At 43.5% G+C, this 19,619-nt stretch overlaps 22 non-coding genes across 22 annotated transcripts; all 22 read left to right on the top strand.

Annotated features, from left to right (window-relative positions):
• The first annotated feature begins 327 nt into the window (after window positions 1–327).
• Window positions 328–409, top strand: TRNAS-UGA (transfer RNA serine (anticodon UGA)). The gene has a single exon. It is a non-coding gene; the product is annotated as a tRNA-Ser (tRNA).
• A 542-nt stretch (window positions 410–951) lies between these two features.
• Window positions 952–1,033, top strand: TRNAS-CGA (transfer RNA serine (anticodon CGA)). The gene has a single exon. It is a non-coding gene; the product is annotated as a tRNA-Ser (tRNA).
• Window positions 1,034–1,576: 543 nt separating this feature from the next.
• TRNAS-CGA (transfer RNA serine (anticodon CGA)) lies at window positions 1,577–1,658 on the top strand. The gene has a single exon. It is a non-coding gene; the product is annotated as a tRNA-Ser (tRNA).
• Window positions 1,659–2,826: 1,168 nt separating this feature from the next.
• On the top strand, window positions 2,827–2,908 carry TRNAS-CGA (transfer RNA serine (anticodon CGA)). Its single transcript has one exon. It is a non-coding gene; the product is annotated as a tRNA-Ser (tRNA).
• A 541-nt stretch (window positions 2,909–3,449) lies between these two features.
• Window positions 3,450–3,531, top strand: TRNAS-CGA (transfer RNA serine (anticodon CGA)). The gene has a single exon. It is a non-coding gene; the product is annotated as a tRNA-Ser (tRNA).
• Window positions 3,532–4,699: 1,168 nt separating this feature from the next.
• Window positions 4,700–4,781, top strand: TRNAS-UGA (transfer RNA serine (anticodon UGA)). The gene has a single exon. It is a non-coding gene; the product is annotated as a tRNA-Ser (tRNA).
• Window positions 4,782–5,324: 543 nt separating this feature from the next.
• TRNAS-CGA (transfer RNA serine (anticodon CGA)) lies at window positions 5,325–5,406 on the top strand. Its single transcript has one exon. It is a non-coding gene; the product is annotated as a tRNA-Ser (tRNA).
• Window positions 5,407–5,949: 543 nt separating this feature from the next.
• TRNAS-CGA (transfer RNA serine (anticodon CGA)) lies at window positions 5,950–6,031 on the top strand. The gene has a single exon. It is a non-coding gene; the product is annotated as a tRNA-Ser (tRNA).
• Window positions 6,032–6,575: 544 nt separating this feature from the next.
• Window positions 6,576–6,657, top strand: TRNAS-UGA (transfer RNA serine (anticodon UGA)). Its single transcript has one exon. It is a non-coding gene; the product is annotated as a tRNA-Ser (tRNA).
• Window positions 6,658–7,198: 541 nt separating this feature from the next.
• Window positions 7,199–7,280, top strand: TRNAS-CGA (transfer RNA serine (anticodon CGA)). Its single transcript has one exon. It is a non-coding gene; the product is annotated as a tRNA-Ser (tRNA).
• A 542-nt stretch (window positions 7,281–7,822) lies between these two features.
• On the top strand, window positions 7,823–7,904 carry TRNAS-CGA (transfer RNA serine (anticodon CGA)). The gene has a single exon. It is a non-coding gene; the product is annotated as a tRNA-Ser (tRNA).
• A 1,169-nt stretch (window positions 7,905–9,073) lies between these two features.
• TRNAS-UGA (transfer RNA serine (anticodon UGA)) lies at window positions 9,074–9,155 on the top strand. The gene has a single exon. It is a non-coding gene; the product is annotated as a tRNA-Ser (tRNA).
• Window positions 9,156–10,322: 1,167 nt separating this feature from the next.
• Window positions 10,323–10,404, top strand: TRNAS-UGA (transfer RNA serine (anticodon UGA)). The gene has a single exon. It is a non-coding gene; the product is annotated as a tRNA-Ser (tRNA).
• A 543-nt stretch (window positions 10,405–10,947) lies between these two features.
• Window positions 10,948–11,029, top strand: TRNAS-CGA (transfer RNA serine (anticodon CGA)). The gene has a single exon. It is a non-coding gene; the product is annotated as a tRNA-Ser (tRNA).
• A 545-nt stretch (window positions 11,030–11,574) lies between these two features.
• TRNAS-CGA (transfer RNA serine (anticodon CGA)) lies at window positions 11,575–11,656 on the top strand. The gene has a single exon. It is a non-coding gene; the product is annotated as a tRNA-Ser (tRNA).
• Window positions 11,657–13,447: 1,791 nt separating this feature from the next.
• Window positions 13,448–13,529, top strand: TRNAS-UGA (transfer RNA serine (anticodon UGA)). Its single transcript has one exon. It is a non-coding gene; the product is annotated as a tRNA-Ser (tRNA).
• A 543-nt stretch (window positions 13,530–14,072) lies between these two features.
• On the top strand, window positions 14,073–14,154 carry TRNAS-UGA (transfer RNA serine (anticodon UGA)). The gene has a single exon. It is a non-coding gene; the product is annotated as a tRNA-Ser (tRNA).
• Window positions 14,155–14,697: 543 nt separating this feature from the next.
• On the top strand, window positions 14,698–14,779 carry TRNAS-UGA (transfer RNA serine (anticodon UGA)). Its single transcript has one exon. It is a non-coding gene; the product is annotated as a tRNA-Ser (tRNA).
• A 1,167-nt stretch (window positions 14,780–15,946) lies between these two features.
• TRNAS-CGA (transfer RNA serine (anticodon CGA)) lies at window positions 15,947–16,028 on the top strand. Its single transcript has one exon. It is a non-coding gene; the product is annotated as a tRNA-Ser (tRNA).
• Window positions 16,029–16,570: 542 nt separating this feature from the next.
• Window positions 16,571–16,652, top strand: TRNAL-CAA (transfer RNA leucine (anticodon CAA)). The gene has a single exon. It is a non-coding gene; the product is annotated as a tRNA-Leu (tRNA).
• A 1,166-nt stretch (window positions 16,653–17,818) lies between these two features.
• Window positions 17,819–17,900, top strand: TRNAS-UGA (transfer RNA serine (anticodon UGA)). The gene has a single exon. It is a non-coding gene; the product is annotated as a tRNA-Ser (tRNA).
• A 543-nt stretch (window positions 17,901–18,443) lies between these two features.
• On the top strand, window positions 18,444–18,525 carry TRNAS-UGA (transfer RNA serine (anticodon UGA)). Its single transcript has one exon. It is a non-coding gene; the product is annotated as a tRNA-Ser (tRNA).
• Window positions 18,526–19,619: the final 1,094 nt, after the last annotated feature.

The following is a 19,619-nucleotide window of genomic DNA, read 5'->3' as shown; positions in this document are numbered from 1 at the left end:
AAGAGTACTTTTTTTTATGAAGCGTGTCTTGTTTAAGCTTTTGGACTCTTTCTGAGTACACTTAAGGGCCCGTTGCCACCGCCGTAATATAGGGAAACGAGGATAGAAATCTGCAGTGATTGATTACCGCTCATCGGTGCCCTGTCACACACTTTGAGTGATGCGTATTGCTATTTTTATTAATTGTCTGAAAGCATGCAAAATAAGTGAGGACAACAGGGCACTGCTGGTACGTGCCCCGTCCTTCTGTTACTTTATTTTTTGGTCTCGGCCTGACATGAGCAGAGTATGGCTCGTATACGACAACAGTGACATCATACTCATGCAGCTGCGATGGCCGAGTGGTTAAGGCGTTGGACTTGAAATCCAATGGGGTTTCCCTGCGCAGGTTCGAATCCTGCTTGCAGCGTAGTGTTATTTTGCATGAACACCATTTGGTTTAGTTAAGGAAATGTTCACTTCTTGTTCGCAATCCTCATCAAGTCACAGAGTTAAATGGTAAAAACTCAAACTAGATGTAAACATTGAGACAATTTCCACACCCAGGAAGTGTTTTAGAGAGCTGGTGGCTCGGAAGGGTTTGTAGTCTGGACCTGTCCTGCCTGATCTAGACAAGTCATGAAAAGAGTACTTTTTTTTATGATGCATGTCTTGTTTAGGCTTTTGGACTCTTTCATAGTACACTTAAGGGCCTGTTACCACCGCCGTAATATAGGGAAAAGTGGGTAGAAACATGCAGTGATTGATTACCACTCATCTGTGCCCTTTCACTCACTTTGAGTGATGCATGTTGCTATTTTTATTAATTGTATGAAAGCATGCAAAATAAGCGAGGACAACAGGGCACTGCTGGTACGTGCCCCGTCCTTCCGTTACTTTATTTTTTTGGTCTCCGCCTGACATGAGCAGAGCATTGCTCGTATACCACAACAGTGACATCATACTCATGCAGCTGCGATGGCCGAGTGGTTAAGGCGTTGGACTCGAAATCCAATGGGGTTTCCCTGCGCAGGTTCGAATCCTACTTGCAGCGTAGTATGATTTTGCATGAACACCATTTGGTTTAGTTAAGGAAATGTTCACTTCTCGTTACGCAATCCTCATCAAGTCACAGAGTTAAATGGCAAAAACTCAAACTAGATGTAAACATTAAAACAATTTCCACACCTAGGAAGTGTTTTAGAGAGCAGGTGGCTCGGAAGGGTTTGTAGTCTGGACCTATCCTGCCTGATCTAGACAAGTTACGAAATGAGTAATTTTTTTTATGAAGCGTGTCTTGTTTAGGCTTTTGGACTCTTTCTGAGTACACTTAAGGGCCAGTTGCCACCGCCGTAATATATAGAAACGAGGGTAGAAATGTGCAGTGATTGATTACCGCTCATCTGTGCCCTGTCACTCATTTTGAGTGATGCATATTGCTATTTTTATTAATTGTATGAAAGTATGCGAAATAAGTGAGGACAACAGGGCACTGCTGGTATGTGCCCCGTCCTTCCGTTACTTTATTTTTTAGGTCTCGACCTGACATGAGTAGCGCATGGCTCGTATACGACAACAGTGACATCATACTCACGCAGCTGCGATGGCCGAGTGGTTAAGGCGTTGGACTCGAAATCCAATGGGGTTTCCCTGCGCAGGTTCGAATCCTGCTTGCAGCGTAGTGTGATTTTGCATGAACACCATTTGGTTTAGTTAAGTAAATGTTTACTTCTTGTTACGCAATCCTCATCAAGTCACAGAGTTAAACGGCAAAAACTCAAACTAGATGTAAACATTGAGACAATTTCCACACCCAGGAAGTGTTGTAGAGAGCAGGTGCCTCGGAAGGGTTCGTAGTCTGGACCTGTCCTGCATGATCTAGACAAATCATGAAAAGAGTAATTATTTTTTTATGAAGCGTGTCTTGTTTAGGCTTTTGGACTCTTTCTTAGTACACTTAAGGGCCCGTTACCACCGCCGTAATATAGGGAAAAGAGGGTAGAAATGCGCAATGATTGAATAACACTCATCTGTGCCTTTTCACTCACTTTGAGTGATGCATGTTGCTATTTTTATTAATTGTATGAAAGCATGCAAAATAAGTGAGGACAACAGGGCACTGCTGGTACGTGCCCCGTCCTTCTGTTACTTTATTTTTTGGTCTCGGCCTGACATGAGCAGAGTATGGCTCGTATACGACAACAGTGACATCATACTCATGCAGCTGCGATGGCCGAGTGGTTAAGGCGTTGGACGTGAAATCCAATGGGGTTTCTCTGCGCAGGTTTGAATCCTGCTTGCAGCGTAGTGTGATTTTGCATGAACACCATTTGGTTTAGTTAAGGAAATGTTCACTTCTTGTTCGCAATCCTCATCAAGTTACAGAGTTAAACTGCAAAAACTCAAACTAGATGTAAACATTGAGACAATTTCCACACTCAGGAAGTGTTTTAGAGAGCAGGTGGCTCGGAAGGGTTCGTAGTCTGGACCTGTCCTGCCTGATCTAGACAAGTCATGAAAAGAGTACTTTTTTTTATGAAGCGTGTCTTGTTTAAGCTTTTGGACTCTTTCTGAGTACACTTAAGGGCCCGTTGCCACCGCCGTAATATAGGGAAACGAGGATAGAAATCTGCAGTGATTGATTACCGCTCATCGGTGCCCTGTCACTCACTTTGAGTGATGCGTATTGCTATTTTTATTAATTGTCTGAAAGCATGCAAAATAAGTGAGGACAACAGGGCACTGCTGGTATGTGCCCCGTCCTTCCGTTACTTTATTTTTTAGGTCTCGACCTGACATGAGTAGCGCATGGCTCGTATACGACAACAGTGACATCATACTCACGCAGCTGCGATGGCCGAGTGGTTAAGGCGTTGGACTCGAAATCCAATGGGGTTTCCCTGCGCAGGTTCGAATCCTGCTTGCAGCGTAGTGTGATTTTGCATGAACACCATTTGGTTTAGTTAAGGAAATGTTCACTTCTTGTTCGCAATCCTCATCAAGTCACAGAGTTAAATGGAAAAAACTCAAACTAGATGTAAACATTGAGACAATTTCCACACCCAGGAAGTGTTTTAGAGAGCTGGTGGCTCGGAAGGGTTTGTAGTCTGGACCTGTCCTGCCTGATCTAGACAAGTCATGAAAAGAGTACTTTTTTTTATGATGCATGTCTTGTTTAGGCTTTTGGACTCTTTCATAGTACACTTAAGGGCCTGTTACCACCGCCGTAATATAGGGAAAAGTGGGTAGAAACATGCAGTGATTGATTACCACTCATCTGTGCCCTTTCACTCACTTTGAGTGATGCATGTTGCTATTTTTTTAATTGTATGAAAGCATGCAAAATAAGCGAGGACAACAGGGCACTGCTGGTACGTGCCCCGTCCTTCCGTTACTTTATTTTTTTGGTCTCCGCCTGACATGAGCAGAGCATTGCTCGTATACGACAACAGTGACATCATACTCATGCAGCTGCGATGGCCGAGTGGTTAAGGCGTTGGACTCGAAATCCAATGGGGTTTCCCTGCGCAGGTTCGAATCCTGCTTGCACCGTAGTATGATTTTGCATGAACACCATTTGGTTTAGTTAAGGAAATGTTCACTTCTCGTTACGCAATCCTCATCAAGTCACAGAGTTAAATGGCAAAAACTCAAACTAGATGTAAACATTGAAACAATTTCCACACCTAGGAAGTGTTTTAGAGAGCAGGTGGCTCGGAAGGGTTTGTAGTCTGGACCTATCCTGCCTGATCTAGACAAGTTACGAAATGAGTAATTTTTTTTTATGAAGCGTGTCTTGTTTAAGCTTTTGGACTCTTTCTGAGTACACTTAAGGGCCAGTTGCCACCGCCGTAATATATAGAAACGAGGGTAGAAATGTGCAGTGATTGATTACCGCTCATCTGTGCCCTGTCACTCATTTTGAGTGATGCATATTGCTATTTTCATTAATTGTATGAAAGTATGCGAAATAAGTGAGGACAACAGGGCACTGCTGGTAAGTGCCCCGTCCTTCCGTTACTGTATTTTTTAGGTCTCGACCTGACATGAGTAGCGCATGGCTCGTATACGACAACAATGACATCATACTCACGCAGCTGCGATGGCCGAGTGGTTAAGGCGTTGGACTTGAAATCCAATGGGGTTTCTCCGCGTAAGTTTGAATCCTGCTTGCAGCGGCATGAGATTTTGCATGAACACAATTTGGTTTAGTTAAGTAAATGTTCACTTCTCATTACGCAATCCTCATCAAGTCACAGAGTTAAACTGCAAAAACTCATACTAGATGTAAACATTGAGACAATTTCCACACTCAGGAAGTGTTTTAGAGAGCAGGTGGCTCGGAAGGGTTCGTAGTCTGGACCTGTCCTGCCTGATCTAGACAAGTCATGAAAAGAGTACTTTTTTTATGAAGCGTGTCTTGTTTAAGCTTTTGGACTCTTTCTGAGTACACTTAAGGGACCGTTGCCACCGCCGTAATATAGGGAAACGAGGATAGAAATGTGCAGTGATTGATTACCGCTCATCGGTGCCCTGTCACTCACTTTGAGTGATGCGTATTGCTATTTTTATTAATCGTATCAAAGCATGCAAAATAAGTGAGGACAACAGGGCACTGCTGGTACGTGCCCCGTCCTTCTGTTACTTTATTTTTTATGTCTCGGCCTGACGTGAGTAGTTCATGGCTCGTATACGACAACTGTGACATCATACTCACGCAGCTGCGATGGCCGAGTGGTTAAGGCGTTGGACTTGAAATCCAATGGTGTTTCCCTGCGTAGGTTCGAATCCTGCTTGTAGCGTCATGAGATTTTGCATGAACACCATTTGGTTTAGTTAAGGAAATGTTCACTTCTCGTTACGCAATCCTCATCAAGTCACAGAGTTAAATGGCAAAAACTCAAACTAGATGTAAACATTGAAACAATTTCCACACCTAGGAAGTGTTTTAGAGAGCAGGTGGCTCGGAAGGGTTTGTAGTCTGGACCTATCCTGCCTGATCTAGACAAGTTACGAAATGAGTAATTTTTTTTATGAAGCGTGTCTTGTTTAGGCTTTTGGACTCTTTCTGAGTACACTTAAGGGCCCGTTGCCACCGCCGTATTATATGGAAACGAGGGTAGAAATGTGCAGTGATTGATTACCGCTCATCTGTGCCCTGTCACTCATTTTGAGTGATGCATATTGCTATTTTTATTAATTGTATGAAAGTATGCGAAATAAGTGAGGACAATAGGGCACTGCTGGTACGTGCCCCGTCCTTCCGTTACTTTATTTTTTTGGTCTCCGCCTGACATGAGCAGAGCATTGCTCGTATACGACAACAGTGACATCATACTCATGCAGCTGCGATGGCCGAGTGGTTAAGGCGTTGGACTCGAAATCCAATGGGGTTTCCCTGCGCAGGTTCGAATCCTACTTGCAGCGTAGTATGATTTTGCATGAACACCATTTGGTTTAGTTAAGGAAATGTTCACTTCTCGTTACGCAATCCTCATCAAGTCACAGAGTTAAATGGCAAAAACTCAAACTAGATGTAAACATTAAAACAATTTCCACACCTAGGAAGTGTTTTAGAGAGCAGGTGGCTCGGAAGGGTTTGTAGTCTGGACCTATCCTGCCTGATCTAGACAAGTTACGAAATGAGTAATTTTTTTTATGAAGCGTGTCTTGTTTAGGCTTTTGGACTCTTTCTGAGTACACTTAAGGGCCAGTTGCCACCGCCGTAATATATAGAAACGAGGGTAGAAATGTGCAGTGATTGATTACCGCTCATCTGTGCCCTGTCACTCATTTTGAGTGATGCATATTGCTATTTTTATTAATTGTATGAAAGTATGCGAAATAAGTGAGGACAACAGGGCACTGCTGGTATGTGCCCCGTCCTTCCGTTACTTTATTTTTTAGGTCTCGACCTGACATGAGTAGCGCATGGCTCGTATACGACAACAGTGACATCATACTCACGCAGCTGCGATGGCCGAGTGGTTAAGGCGTTGGACTCGAAATCGAATGGGGTTTCCCTGCGCAGGTTCGAATCCTGCTTGCAGCGTAGTGTGATTTTGCATGAACACCATTTGGTTTAGTTAAGTAAATGTTTACTTCTTGTTACGCAATCCTCATCAAGTCACAGAGTTAAACGGCAAAAACTCAAACTAGATGTAAACATTGAGACAATTTCCACACCCAGGAAGTGTTTTAGAGAGCAGGTGCCTCGGAAGGGTTCGTAGTCTGGACCTGTCCTGCATGATCTAGACAAATCATGAAAAGAGTAATTATTTTTTTATGAAGCGTGTCTTGTTTAGGCTTTTGGACTCTTTCTTAGTACACTTAAGGGCCCGTTACCACCGCCGTAATATAGGGAAAAGAGGGTAGAAATGCGCAATGATTGAATAACACTCATCTGTGCCTTTTCACTCACTTTGAGTGATGCATGTTGCTATTTTTATTAATTGTATGAAAGCATGCAAAATAAGTGAGGACAACAGGGCACTGCTGGTACGTGCCCCGTCCTTCTGTTACTTTATTTTTTGGTCTCGGCCTGACATGAGCAGAGTATGGCTCGTATACGACAACAGTGACATCATACTCATGCAGCTGCGATGGCCGAGTGGTTAAGGCGTTGGACTTGAAATCCAATGGGGTTTCTCTGCGCAGGTTTGAATCCTGCTTGCAGCGTAGTGTGATTTTGCATGAACACCATTTGGTTTAGTTAAGGAAATGTTCACTTCTTGTTCGCAATCCTCATCAAGTTACAGAGTTAAACTGCAAAAACTCAAACTAGATGTAAACATTGAGACAATTTCCACACTCAGGAAGTGTTTTAGAGAGCAGGTGGCTCGGAAGGGTTCGTAGTCTGGACCTGTCCTGCCTGATCTAGACAAGTCATGAAAAGAGTACTTTTTTTTATGAAGCGTGTCTTGTTTAAGCTTTTGGACTCTTTCTGAGTACACTTAAGGGCCCGTTGCCACCGCCGTAAAATAGGGAAACGAGGATAGAAATCTGCAGTGATTGATTACCGCTCATCGGTGCCCTGTCACTCACTTTGAGTGATGCGTATTGCTATTTTTATTAATTGTCTGAAAGCATGCAAAATAAGTGAGGACAACAGGGCACTGCTGGTACGTGCCCCGTCCTTCTGTTACTTTATTTTTTGGTCTCGGCCTGACATGAGCAGAGTATGGCTCGTATACGACAACAGTGACATCATACTCATGCAGCTGCGATGGCTGAGTGGTTAAGGCGTTGGACTCGAAATCCAATGGGGTTTCCCTCCGCAGGTTCGAATCCTGCTTGCAGCGTAGTGTGATTTTGCATGAACACCATTTGGTTTAGTTAAGGAAATGTTCACTTCTTGTTCGCAATCCTCATCAAGTCACAGAGTTAAATGGAAAAAACTCAAACTAGATGTAAACATTGAGACAATTTCCACACCCAGGAAGTGTTTTAGAGAGCTGGTGGCTCGGAAGGGTTTGTAGTCTGGACCTGTCCTGCCTGATCTAGACAAGTCATGAAAAGAGTACTTTTTTTTATGATGCATGTCTTGTTTAGGCTTTTGGACTCTTTCATAGTACACTTAAGGGCCTGTTACCACCGCCGTAATATAGGGAAAAGTGGGTAGAAACATGCAGTGATTGATTACCACTCATCTGTGCCCTTTCACTCACTTTGAGTGATGCATGTTGCTATTTTTATTAATTGTATGAAAGCATGCAAAATAAGCGAGGACAACAGGGCACTGCTGGTACGTGCCCCGTCCTTCCGTTACTTTATTTTTTTAGTCTCCGCCTGACATGAGCAGAGCATTGCTCGTATACGACAACAGTGACATCATACTCATGCAGCTGCGATGGCCGAGTGGTTAAGGCGTTGGACTCGAAATCCAATTGGGTTTCCCTGCGCAGGTTCGAATCCTGCTTGCACCGTAGTATGATTTTGCATGAACACCATTTGGTTTAGTTAAGGAAATGTTCACTTCTCGTTACGCAATCCTCATCAAGTCACAGAGTTAAATGGCAAAAACTCAAACTAGATGTAAACATTGAAACAATTTCCACACCTAGGAAGTGTTTTAGAGAGCAGGTGGCTCGGAAGGGTTTGTAGTCTGGACCTATCCTGCCTGATCTAGACAAGTTACGAAATGAGTAATTGTTTTTTTATGAAGCGTGTCTTGTTTAAGCTTTTGGACTCTTTCTGAGTACACTTAAGGGCCAGTTGCCACCGCCGTAATATGTAGAAACGAGGGTAGAAATGTGCAGTGATTGATTACCGCTCATCTGTGCCCTGTCACTCATTTTGAGTGATGCATATTGCTATTTTCATTAATTGTATGAAAGTATGCGAAATAAGTGAGGACAACAGGGCACTGCTGGTAAGTGCCCCGTCCTTCCGTTACTTTATTTTTTAGGTCTCGACCTGACATGAGTAGCGCATGGCTCGTATACGACAACAATGACATCATACTCACGCAGCTGCGATGGCCGAGTGGTTAAGGCGTTGGACTTGAAATCCAATGGGGTTTCTCCGCGTAAGTTTGAATCCTGCTTGCAGCGGCATGAGATTTTGCATGAACACAATTTGGTTTAGTTAAGTAAATGTTCACTTCTCATTACGCAATCCTCATCAAGTCACAGAGTTAAACTGCAAAAACTCATACTAGATGTAAACATTGAGACAATTTCCACACTCAGGAAGTGTTTTAGAGAGCAGGTGGCTCGGAAGGGTTCGTAGTCTGGACCTGTCCTGCCTGATCTAGACAAGTCATGAAAAGAGTACTTTTTTTATGAAGCGTGTCTTGTTTAAGCTTTTGGACTCTTTCCGAGTACACTTAAGGGACCGTTGCCACCGCCGTAATATAGGGAAACGAGGATAGAAATGTGCAGTGATTGATTACCGCTCATCGGTGCCCTGTCACTCACTTTGAGTGATGCGTATTGCTATTTTTATTAATTGTATCAAAGCATGCAAAATAAGTGAGGACAACAGGGCACTGCTGGTACGTGCCCCGTCCTTCTGTTACTTTATTTTTTATGTCTCGGCCTGACGTGAGTAGTTCATGGCTCGTATACGACAACTGTGACATCATACTCACGCAGCTGCGATGGCCGAGTGGTTAAGGCGTTGGACTTGAAATCCAATGGTGTTTCCCCGCGTAGGTTCGAATCCTGCTTGTAGCGTCATGAGATTTTGCATGAACACCATTTGGTTTAGTTAAGGAAATGTTCACTTCTCGTTACGCAATCCTCATCAAGTCACAGAGTTAAATGGCAAAAACTCAAACTAGATGTAAACATTGAAACAATTTCCACACCTAGGAAGTGTTTTAGAGAGCAGGTGGCTCGGAAGGGTTTGTAGTCTGGACCTATCCTGCCTGATCTAGACAAGTTACGAAATGAGTAATTTTTTTTATGAAGCGTGTCTTGTTTAGGCTTTTGGACTCTTTCTGAGTACACTTAAGGGCCCGTTGCCACCGCCGTAATATATGGAAACGAGGGTAGAAATGTGCAGTGATTGATTACCGCTCATCTGTGCCCTGTCACTCATTTTGAGTGATGCATATTGCTATTTTTATTAATTGTATGAAAGTATGCGAAATAAGTGAGGACAATAGGGCACTGCTGGTATGTGCCCCGTCCTTCCGTTACTTTATTTTTTAGGTCTCGACCTGACATGAGTAGCGCATGGCTCGTATACGACAACAGTGACATTATACTCACGCAGCTGCGATGACCGAGTGGTTAAGGCGTTGGACTTGAAATCCAATGGGGTTTCCCCACGTAGGTTCGAATCCTGCTTGCAGCGGCATGAGATTTTGCATGAACACCATTTGGTTAAGTTAAGTAAATGTTCACTTCTCATTACGCAATCCTCATCAAGTCACAGAGTTAAACTGCAAAAACTCAAACTAGATGTAAACATTGAGACAATTTCCACACCCAGGAAGTGTTTTAGAGAGCAGGTGGCTCGGAAGGGTTCGTAGTCTGGACCTGTCCTGCCTGATCTAGACAAGTCATGAAAAGAGTACTTTTTTTATGAAGCGTGTCTTGTTTAAGCTTTTGGAGTCTTTCTGAGTACACTTAAGGGACCGTTGCCACCGCCGTTATATAGGGAAACGAGGATAGAAATGTGCAGTGATTGATTACCGCTCATCGGTGCCCTGTCACTCACTTTGAGTGATGCGTATTGCTATTTTTATTAATTGCATGAAAGCATGCAAAATAAGTGAGGACAACAGGGCACTGCTGGTACGTGCCCCGTCCTTCTGTTACTTTATTTTTTATGTCTCGGCCTGACGTGAGTAGTGCATGGCTCGTATACGACAACTGTGACATCATACTCAAGTAGCTGCGATGGCCGAGTGGTTAAGGCGTTGGACTTGAAATCCAATGGGGTCTCCCCGCGTAGGTTCGAATCCTGCTTGCAGCGTCATGAGATTTTGCATGAACACCATTTGGTTTAGTTAAGTAAATGTTTACTTCTTGTTACGCAATCCTCATCAAGTCACAGAGTTAAACGGCAAAAACTCAAACTAGATGTAAACATTGAAACAATTTCCACACCTAGGAAGTGTTTTAGAGAGCAGGTGGCTCGGAAGGGTTTGTAGTCTGGACCTATCCTGCCTGATCTAGACAAGTTACGAAATGAGTAATTTTTTTTATGAAGCGTGTCTTGTTTAGGCTTTTGGACTCTTTCTGAGTACACTTAAGGGCCAGTTGCCACCGCCGTAATATATAGAAACAAGGGTAGAAATGTGCAGTGATTGATTACCGCTCATCTGTGCCCTGTCACTCATTTTGAGTGATGCATATTGCTATTTTTATTAATTGTATGAAAGTATGCGAAATAAGTGAGGACAACAGGGCACTGCTGGTATGTGCCCCGTCCTTCCGTTACTTTATTTTTTAGGTCTCGACCTGACATGAGTAGCGCATGGCTCGTATACGACAACAGTGACATCATACTCACGCAGCTGCGATGGCCGAGTGGTTAAGGCGTTGGACTCGAAATCCAATGGGGTTTCCCTGCGCAGGTTCGAATCCTGCTTGCAGCGTAGTGTGATTTTGCATGAACAGCATTTGGTTTAGTTAAGTAAATGTTTACTTCTTGTTACGCAATCCTCATCAAGTCAAAGAGTTAAACGGCAAAAACTCAAACTAGATGTAAACATTGAGACAATTTCCACACCCAGGAAGTGTTTTAGAGAGCAGGTGCCTCGGAAGGGTTCGTAGTCTGGACCTGTCCTGCATGATCTAGACAAATCATGAAAAGAGTAATTATTTTTTTATGAAGCGTGTCTTGTTTAGGCTTTTGGACTCTTTCTTAGTACACTTAAGGGCCCGTTACCACCGCCGTAATATAGGGAAAAGTGGGTAGAAACATGCAGTGATTGATTACCACTCATCTGTGCCCTTTCACTCACTTTGAGTGATGCATGTTGCTATTTTTATTAATTGTATGAAAGCATGCAAAATAATGAAGGACAACAGGGCACTGCTGGTACGTGCCCCGTCCTTCCGTTACTTTATTTTTTTGGTCTCCGCCTGACATGAGCAGAGCATGGCTCGTATACGACAACAGTGACATCATACTCATGCAGCTGCGATGGCCGAGTGGTTAAGGCGTTGGACTCGAAATCCAATGGGGTTTCCCTGCGCAGGTTCGAATCCTGCTTGCAGCCTAGTGTGATTTTGCATGAACACCATTTGGTTTAGTTAAGGAAATGTTCACTTCTCGTTACGCAATCCTCATCAAGTCACAGAGTTAAATGGCAAAAACTCAAACTAGATGTAAACATTGAAACAATTTCCACACCTAGGAAGTGTTTTAGAGAGCAGGTGGCTCGGAAGGGTTTGTAGTCTGGACCTATCCTGCCTGATCTAGACAAGTTACGAAATGAGTAATTTTTTTATGAAGCGTGTCTTGTTTAGGCTTTTGGACTCTTTCTGAGTACACTTAAGGGCCCGTTGCCACCGCCGTAATATATGGAAACGAGGGTAGAATTGTACAGTGATTGATTACCGCTCATCTGTGCCCTGTCACTCATTTTAAGTGATGCATATTGCTATTTTTATTAATTGTATGAAAGTATGCGAAATAAGTGAGGACAACAGGGCACTGCTGGTATGTGCCCCGTCCTTCCGTTACTTTATTTTTTAGGTCTCGACCTGACATGAGTAGCGCATGGCTCGTATACGACAACAGTGACATCATACTCACGCAGCTGCGATGGCCGAGTGGTTAAGGCGTTGGACTTGAAATCCAATGGGGTTTCCCTGCGTAGTTTTGAATCCTGCTTGCAGCGGCATGAGATTTTGCATGAACACCATTTGGTTTAGTTAAGTAAATGTTCACTTCTCATTACGCAATCCTCATCAAGTCACAGAGTTAAACTGCAAAAACTCATACTAGATGTAAACATTGAGACAATTTCCACACTCAGGAAGTGTTTTAGAGAGCAGGTGGCTCGGAAGGGTTCGTAGTCTGGACCTGTCCTGCCTGATCTAGACAAGTCATGAAAAGAGTACTTTTTTTATGAAGCGTGTCTTGTTTAAGCTTTTGGACTCTTTCTGAGTACACTTAAGGGCCCGTTGCCACCGCCGTAATATAGGGAAACGAGGATAGAAATGTGCAGTGATTGATTACCGCTCATCGGTGCCCTGTCACTCACTTTGAGTGATGCGTATTGCTATTTTTATTAATTGTATCAAAGCATGCAAAATAAGTGAGGACAACAGGGCACTGCTGGTACGTGCCCCGTCCTTCTGTTACTTTATTTTTTATGTCTCGGCCTGACGTGAGTAGTTCATGGCTCGTATACGACAACTGTGACATCATACTCATTCAGCTGCGATGGCCGAGTGGTTAAGGCGTTGGCCTTGAAATCCAATGGTGTTTCCCCGCGTAGGTTCGAATCCTGCTTGTAGCGTCATGAGATTTTGCATGAACACCATTTGGTTTAGTTAAGGAAATGTTCACTTCTCGTTACGCAATCCTCATCAAGTCACAGAGTTAAATGGCAAAAACTCAAACTAGATGTAAACATTGAAACAATTTCCACACCTAGGAAGTGTTTTAGAGAGCAGGTGGCTCGGAAGGGTTTGTAGTCTGGACCTATCCTGCCTGATCTAGACAAGTTACGAAATGAGTAATTTTTTTTATGAAGCGTGTCTTGTTTAGGCTTTTGGACTCTTTCTGAGTACACTTAAGGGCCCGTTGCCACCGCCGTAATATATGGAAACGAGGGTAGAAATGTGCAGTGATTGATTACCGCTCATCTGTGCCCTGTCACTCATTTTGAGTGATGCATATTGCTATTTTTATTAATTGTATGAAAGTATGTGAAATAAGTGAGGACAATAGGGCACTGCTGGTATGTGCCCCGTCCTTCCGTTACTTTATTTTTTAGGTCTCGACCTGACATGAGTAGCGCATGGCTCGTATACGACAACAGTGACATCATACTCACGCAGCTGCGATGGCCGAGTGGTTAAGGCGTTGGACTTGAAATCCAATGGGGTTTCCCCACGTAGGTTTGAATCCTGCTTGCAGCGGCATGAGATTTTGCATGAACACCATTTGGTTAAGTTAAGTAAATGTTCACTTCTCATTACGCAATCCTCATCAAGTCACAGAGTTAAACTGCAAAAACTCAAACTAGATGTAAACATTGAGACAATTTCCACACCCAGGAAGTGTTTTAGAGAGCAGGTGGCTCGGAAGGGTTTGTAGTCTGGACCTGTCCTGCCTGATCTAGACAAGTCATGAAAAGAGTACTTTTTTTTATAAAGTGTGTCTTGTTTAAGCTTTTGGACTCTTTCTGAGTACACTTAAGGGACCGTTGCCACCACCGTAATATAGGGAAACAAGGATAGAAATGTGCAGTGATTGATTACCGCTCATCGGTGCCCTGTCACTCACTTTGAGTGATGCGTATTGCTATTTTTATTAATTGCATGAAAGCATGCAAAATAAGTGAGGACAACAGGGCACTGCTGGTACGTGCCCCGTCCTTCTGTTACTTTATTTTTTATGTCTCGGCCTGACGTGAGTAGTGCATGGCTCGTATACGACAACTGTGACATCATACTCACGCAGCTGCGATGGCCGAGTGGTTAAGGCGTTGGACTTGAAATCCAATGGGGTCTCCCCGAGTAGGTTCGAATCCTGCTTGCAGCGTCATGAGATTTTGCATGAACACCATTTGGTTTAGTTAAGTAAATGTTTACTTCTTGTTACGCAATCCTCATCAAGTCACAGAGTTAAACGGCAAAAACTCAAACTAGATGTAAACATTGAAACAATTTCCACACCTAGGAAGTGTTTTAGAGAGCAGGTGGCTCGGAAGGGTTTGTAGTCTGGACCTATCCTGCCTGATCTAGACAAGTTACGAAATGAGTAATTTTTTTTATGAAGCGTGTCTTGTTTAAGCTTTTGGACTCTTTCTGAGTACACTTAAGGGCCCGTTGCCACTGCCGTAATATATGGAAACGAGGGTAGAAATGTGCAGTGATTGATTACCGCTCATCTGTGCCCTGTCACTCATTTTGAGTGATGCATATTGCTATTTTTATTAATTGTATGAAAGCATGCAAAATAAGTGAGGACAACAGGGCACTGCTGGTACGTGCCCCGTCCTTCTGTTACTTTATTTTTTATGTCTCGGCCTGACGTGAGTAGTGCATGGCTCGTATACGACAACTGTGACATCATACTCACGCAGCTGCGATGGCCGAGTGGTTAAGGCGTTAGACTTGAAATCCAATGGGGTTTCCCCGCGTAGGTTCGAATCCTGCTTGCAGCGTCATGAGATTTTGCATGAACACCATTTGGTTTAGTTAAGTAAATGTTTACTTCTTGTTACGCAATCCTCATCAAGTCACAGAGTTAAACGGCAAAAACTCAAACTAGATGTAAACATTGAAACAATTTCCACACCTAGGAAGTGTTTTAGAGAGCTGGTGGCTCGGAAGGGTTTGTAGTCTGGACCTGTCTTACCTGATCTAGACAAGTCATGAAAAGAGTACTTTTTTTTATGAAGCGTGTCTTGTTTAAGCTTTTGGACTCTTTCTGAGTACACTTAAGGGCCCGTTACCACCGCCGTAATATAGGGAAACGAGGATAGAAATGTGCAGTGATTGATTACCGCTCATTGGTGCCCTGTCACTCACTTTGAGTGATGCGTATTGCTATTTTTATTAATTGTATGAAAGCATGCAAAATAAGTGAGGACAACAGGGCACTGCTGGTACGTGCCCCGTCCTTCTGTTACTTTATTTTTTATGTCTCGGCCTGACGTGAGTAGTGCATGGCTAGTATACGACAACTGTGACATCATACTCACGCAGCTGCGATGGCCGAGTGGTTAAGGTGGTGGACTTGAAATCCAATGGGGTTTCCCCGCGTAGGTTCGAATCCTGCTTGCAGCGTCATGAGATTTTGCATGAACACCATTTGGTTTAGTTAAGTAAATGTTTACTTCTTGTTACGCAATCCTCATCAAGTCACAGAGTTAAACGGCAAAAACTCAAACTAGATGTAAACATTGAGACAATTTCCACACCCAGGAAGTGTTTTAGAGAGCAGGTGCCTCGGAAGGGTTCGTAGTCTTGACCTGTCCTGCATGATCTAGACAAGTCATGAAAAGAGTAATTATTTTTTTATGAAGCGTGTCTTGTTTAGGCTTTGGACTCTTTCTTAGTACACTTAAGGGCCCGTTACCACCGCCGTAATATAGGGAAAAGAGGGTAGAAATGCGCAATGATTGATTACCACTCATCTGTGCCTTTTCACTCACTTTGAGTGATGCATGTTGCTATTTTATTAATTGTATGAAAGCATGCAAAATAAGTGAGGACAACAGGGCACTGCTGGTACGTGCCCCGTCCTTCTGTTACTTTATTTTTTGGTCTCGGCCTGACATGAGCAGAGTATGGCTCGTATACGACAACAGTGACATCATACTCATGCAGCTGCGATGGCCGAGTGGTTAAGGCGTTGGACTCGAAATCCAATGGGGTTTCCCTGCGCAGGTTCGAATCCTGCTTGCAGCGTAGTGTGATTTTGCATGAACACCATTTGGTTTAGTTAAGGAAATGTTCACTTCTTGTTCGCAATCCTCATCAAGTTACAGAGTTAAATGGAAAAAACTCAAACTAGATGTAAACATTGAGACAATTTCCACACCCAGGAAGTGTTTTAGAGAGCTGGTGGCTCAGAAGGGTTTGTAGTCTGGACCTGTCCTGCCTGATCTAGACAAGTCATGAAAAGAGTGCTTTTTTTTATGATGCATGTCTTGTTTAGGCTTTTGGACTCTTTCTTAGTACACTTAAGGGCCTGTTACCACCGCCGTAAGATAGGGAAAAGTGGGTAGAAACATGCAGTGATTGATTACCACTCATCTGTGCCCTTTCACTCACTTTGAGTGATGCATGTTGCTATTTTTATTAATTGTATGAAAGCATGCAAAATAAGTGAGGACAACAGGGCACTGCTGGTACGTGCCCCGTCCTTCCGTTACTTTATTTTTTTGGTCTCCGCCTGACATGAGCAGAGCATGGCTCGTATATGACAACAGTGACATCATACTCATGCAGCTGCGATGGCCGAGTGGTTAGGGCGTTGGACTCAAAATCTTATGGGGTTTCCCTGCGCAGGTTCGAATCCTGCTTGCAGCGTAGTATGATTTTGCATGAACACCATTTGGTTTAGTTAAGGAAATGTTCACTTCTCGTTACGCAATCCTCATCAAGTCACAGAGTTAAATGGCAAAAACTCGAACTAGATGTAAACATTAAAACAATTTCCACACCTAGGAAGTGTTTTAGAGAGCAGGTGGCTCGGAAGGGTTTGTAGTCTGGACCTATCCTGCCTGATCTAGACAAGTTACGAAATGAGTAATTTTTTTTATGAAGCGTGTCTTGTTTAGGCTTTTGGACTCTTTCTGAGTACACTTAAGGGCCCGTTGCCACCGCCGTAATATATAGAAACGAGGGTAGAAATGTGCAGTGATTGATTACCGCTCATCTGTGCCCTGTCACTCATTTTGAGTGATGCATATTGCTATTTTTATTAATTGTATGAAAGTATGCGAAATAAGTGAGGACAAACGGGCACTGCTGGTATGTGCCCCGTCCTTCCGTTACTTTATTTTTTAGGTCTCGACCTGACATGCGTAGCGCATGGCTCGTATACGACAACAGTGACATCATACTCACGCAGCTGCGATGGCCGAGTGGTTAAGGCGTTGGACTTGAAATCCAATGGGGTTTCTCCGCGTAGGTTTGAATCCTGCTTGCAGCGGCATGAGATTTTGCATGAACACAATTTGGTTTAGTTAAGTAAATGTTCACTTCTCATTACGCAATCCTCATCAAGTCACAGAGTTAAACTGCAAAACCTCATACTAGATGTAAACATTGAGACAATTTCCACACTCAGGAAGTGTTTTAGAGAGCAGGTGGCTCGGAAGGGTTCGTAGCCTGGACCTGTCCTGCCTGATCTAGACAAGTCATGAAAAGAGTACTTTTTTATGAAGCGTGTCTTGTTTAAGCTTTTGGACTCTTTCTGAGTACACTTAAGGGCCCGTTGCCAAAGCCGTAATATAGGGAAACGAGGATAGAAATGTGCAGTGATTGATTACCGCTCATCGGTGCCCTGTCACTCACTTTGAGTGATGCGTATTGCTATTTTTATTAATTGTATCAAAGCATGCAAAATAAGTGAGGACAACAGGGCACTGCTGGTACGTGCCCCGTCCTTCTGTTACTTTATTTTTTATGTCTAGGCCTGACGTGAGTAGTGCATGGCTCGTATACGACAACTGTGACATCATACTCACGCAGCTGCGATGGCCGAGTGGTTAAGGCGTTGGACTTGAAATCCAATGGGGTTTCCCCGCGTAGGTTCGAATCCTGCTTGTAGCGTCATGAGATTTTGCATGAACACCATTTGGTTTAGTTAAGGAAATGTTCACTTCTCGTTACGCAATCCTCATCAAGTCACAGAGTTAAATGGCAAAAACTCAAACTAGATGTAAACATTGAAACAATTTCCACACCTAGGAAGTGTTTTAGAGAGCAGGTGGCTCGGAAGGGTTTGTAGTCTGGACCTATCCTGCCTGATCTAGACAAGTTACGAAATGAGTAATTTTTTATATGAAGCGTGTCTTGTTTAGGCTTTTGGACTCTTTCTGAGTACACTTAAGGGCCCGTTGCCACCGCCGTAATATATGGAAACGAGGGTAGAAATGTGCAGTGATTGATTACCGCTCATCTGTGCCCTGTCACTCATTTTAAGTGATGCATATTGCTATTTTTATTAATTGTATGAAAGTATTCGAAATAAGTGAGGACAATAGGGCACTGCTGGTATGTGCCCCGTCCTTCCGTTACTTTATTTTTTAGGTCTCGACCTGACATGAGTAGCGCATGGCTCGTATACGACAACAGTGACCTCATACTCACGCAGCTGCGATGGCCGAGTGGTTAAGGCGTTGGACTTGAAATCCAATGGGGTTTCCCCACGTAGGTTCGAATCCTGCTTGCAGCGGCATGAGATTTTGCATGAACACCATTTGGTTAAGTTAAGTAAATGTTCACTTCTCATTACGCAATCCTCATCAAGTCACAGAGTTAAACTGCAAAAACTCAAACTAGATGTAAACATTGAGACAATTTCCACACCCAGGAAGTGTTTTAGAGAGCAGGTGGCTCGGAAGGGTTCGTAGTCTGGACCTGTCCTACCTGATCTAGACAAGTCATGAAAAGAGTACTTTTTTTTATGAAGCGTGTCTTGTTTAAGCTTTTGGTCTCTTTCTGAGTACACTTAAGGGCCCGTTGCCACCGCCGTAATATAGGGAAACGAGGATAGAAATGTGCAGTGATTGATTACCGCTCATCGGTGCCCTGTCACTCACTTTGAGTGATGCGTATTGCTAATTTTATTAATTGTATGAAAGCATGCAAAATAAGTGAGGACAACAGGGCACTGCTGGTACGTGCCCCGTCCTTCTGTTACTTTATTTTTTATGTCTCGGCCTGACGTGAGTAGTGCATGGCTAGTATACGACAACTGTGACATCATACTCACGCAGCTGCGATGGCCGAGTGGTTAAGGCGGTGGACTTGAAATCCAATGGGGTTTCCCCGCGTAGGTGCGAATCCTGCTTGCAGCGTCATGAGATTTTGCATGAACACCATTTGGTTTAGTTAAGTAAATGTTTACTTCTTGTTACGCAATCCTCATCAAGTCACAGAGTTAAACGGCAAAAACTCAAACTAGATGTAAACATTGAGACAATTTCCACACCCAGGAAGTGTTTTAGAGAGCAGGTGCCTCGGAAGGGTTCGTAGTCTGGACCTGTCCTGCATGATCTAGACAAGTCATGAAAAGAGTAATTATTTTTTTATGAAGCGTGTCTTGTTTAGGCTTTGGACTCTTTCTTAGTACACTTAAGGGCCCGTTACCACCGCCGTAATATAGGGAAAAGAGGGTAGAAATGCGCAATGATTGATTACCACTCATCTGTGCCTTTTCACTCACTTTGAGTGATGCATGTTGCTATTTTTATTAATTGTATGAAAGCATGCAAAATAAGTGAGGACAACAGGGCACTGCTGGTACGTGCCCCGTCCTTCTGTTAC

The sequence above is a fragment of the Lissotriton vulgaris genome, chromosome 11 (assembly GCF_964263255.1).
Source record: "Lissotriton vulgaris chromosome 11, aLisVul1.2, whole genome shotgun sequence".
NCBI lineage: Eukaryota > Metazoa > Chordata > Amphibia > Caudata > Salamandridae > Lissotriton > Lissotriton vulgaris.
Note: the sequence above shows the minus strand (reverse complement) of the source record. Positions and strands in the feature narration are given on the sequence as shown.